This window comes from Mirounga leonina, unplaced genomic scaffold (genome assembly GCF_011800145.1).
Source record: "Mirounga leonina isolate KUSES-001 unplaced genomic scaffold, KU_Mleo_1.0 Mir_94, whole genome shotgun sequence".
Lineage (NCBI taxonomy): Eukaryota > Metazoa > Chordata > Mammalia > Carnivora > Phocidae > Mirounga > Mirounga leonina.
In genome coordinates, this window is record NW_023270855.1 from 52,624,546 (window position 1) to 52,627,413 (window position 2,868).

The following is a 2,868-nucleotide window of genomic DNA, read 5'->3' on the forward strand; positions in this document are numbered from 1 at the left end:
CAATTTCTTTTTTTAATGTTTGTTAATAGTTGCTTAATGTCTTTAGATACTCCCATGTTGGGTGCACAAATATTTACAATTGTTATATCCTCTTGTTACATTACTGCTTTATCATTATGCGGTGTCTCTCTTGCTCCAGTCTCTCTTTTAAAGTCTATTTTGTCTGATATGAGTATTACTACCCCAGCTTTCTTTTCACTCCCATCTGTATGGTGTATAATTTTTCATCCCTTCACTTTGAATTTGCATGTATCTTTAGGTGTGAAGTAGGTCTCTTGTAGGTAGCATATAGATGGTTCTTGCTTTTTTTTATTCATTGAGTTACCTTATGTCTTGGTTGGAGCACTTAGTCCATTTACATTTAAAGTAATTATTGATAGGTATGTACTCATTGACATTTTGTTACTTGTTTTAGAGTTTTTGTAGTTCTTCTCCATACCTTTCTTCTCTTGCTCTCCTCCCTGTGGTTTGATGGCCTTTTTAGTGTTATGCTTGGATTACTTTCTCTTTATTTTTGTGTATTTATTACAGGTTTTGATTTGTGGTTACCCTTACCCTTCATATGCAACATCTTATTCATGTAGCAGTCTGTATTAAGTTGATGGTTGCTTTGCTTAAGTCTGAACCCTTTTTGGACTCCTGGGTGGCTCATTCGGTTAAGCATCTGCCTTTCGCTCAGATCATGATCCCAGAGTCCTGGGATCGAGTCCTGCAACAGACTCCTTGCTCAGTGGGGGAGCCTGCTTCTCCCTCTACCTGCTGCTCCCCCTGCTTGTGCATTCTCTCTCTCTTTCTCTGAAGTTTGAACCCTTTCTAAAAGCACTTAATTTTTACTCACTCCCCATTTTATGTATATGGTGTCTCATTTTGCATCCTCTTATGAATCCTTGGATTTCTTTTTAAAGATTTTATTTATTTATCTGACAGAGAGAGACACAGCAGGAGAGAGAACACAAGCAGGGGGAGTGGGAGAGGGAGAAGCAGGCTCTCCACTGAGCAGGGAGCCCAATGCGGGGCTCGATCCCAGGACCCTGGGATCATGACCTGAGCTGAAGGCAGACACTTAACAACTGAGCCACCCAGGCACCCCCTTTGATTTTTTTTTTATAGATATAATTGACTTTACTGTTTTTGTGCTTTAACCTTTGTACTGGTTTTACAATTGATTAATCTACTTTTGTTATATGTTTGCATTTACCAGTGAATTTTTTCCTTTCCTAATTTTCTTACTTCTGATTGTGGCCTGTCTTTCCACTCAAAGAATACCCATTAACATTTCTTGTAAGGCTGCTTTAGTGACGATGAACTCTTTCATCTTTTGTTTGTCTAGGAAACTCTTTCTCTCTCCTATTCTGAATGAAAATCTTGCTGGGTAGAGTATTCTTGATTGTGAGTGTTTTCCTTTCAGCACTTTGAATATATCATGCCACTCTCTTCTGGCAGGCAAAGTTTCTGCTGAAAAATCAGTTGATAGCCTTATGGGCTTTCCCTTATATCTAACTGTTTCTTTTCTCTGGATGCCTTTAAAATTCTCTTTTTATCATTACCTTTTGCCATTTTAATTACTAAGTGTCTTGGTATGGACCTCTTTGGGTTGACTTTGTTGGGTGCTCTCTGCGCCTCCTGGCTCTCGATCTCTGTTACCTTCCCCAGATTAGGGAAGTTTTCAGCTATTACTACTTCAAATACATTTTCTGTCCCTTTTCTCTCTCTCCTCTCCTTCTGGGATCCTATAATGTGAGTGTTGTTACATTTGGTGATGTTGCTGAGTTCTCTTCATCTATTCTCGTGTTTTATTCCTTTTCATTTTTGTTGTTCAGCTTGGTTACTTGCCATTACCCTGTCTTCCAGGTCACTGATCCCTTTTTCTGCCTCTCCTAATCTGTTGATTCTTTCTAGTTATTGAATTTTTCACCTCTGACTGGTCCCTTTTCATATTTTTTATCTCTTTGTGAAGACCTCACTGATATCCTCCACGCTTTTCTCAAGCCCAGTAAGTATCTTTATGACCATTACTTTGAATACTTATCAGGCATATTGCTTATCTCTGTTTCATTTAGCTCTTTTTCTGTGGTTTTTGTCCTTTTCTTTCATTCAGGACATATTCCTCTGTCTCCTTATTTTGTCCAGCTCTCTGTGTTTGTTTCTATGTAGTAAGTAAGTTAGCTATGTCTCCTGATCAGGAAAGCACTACCCTTCTGAAGAAGAGATCCTGTGGTCACCAGACCAGGTAATTGAGGGGTGCCTCCTATGTGGTTCCAATGTGCCCTACAGTTATGACTGAGCCTCATTTGTTCTCAGTCTAATCAGCTGCAATGGTCCACTTTGTATGATGGGAGCATCCCAGGCAGGGCTTGGTCCCTGTGCTGTAAAGGGGATAGTCTGGTCTGGGGCAGGTTTGTAGTTGGGGGGTATCAGAAAACAGACCAGATGGCTGCCCTCAGCCCATTTGCCAGGACTGTTGTCACACTGATTGGCAGAGCACTCTCTCTATATTGCCAGCTATAAAGTTTGGCTTCTGAGATTTTAGGCACACTGGTGTGTGGGGTTATCTTCTCTCCCCAGAGCAGGAGTCACTTTGCAGTGGTGCTGGTCCATGCTGGGGCTGCTTGGAGGGTGTGTTGGGCAGTAGCTGCTTTGGAAGGATTGCTGCTGAGTGGAGCAGGTTGGTTGGGGGTAGATCCTCAGGAGAACTCAGGAATGGGACAGGTGATGCCAGCAAGGTAGGTAGAGAGTGTTCCTGTTGGTTTCTGAAAGTGTCTGTCTATCTAGGATAGGAGTGTTGTGCAGGAGGAGGGAGAGAAATGGTATCCACTAGCTTTTATTATTATTATTATTATTATTATTATTATTATTATTATTATTATT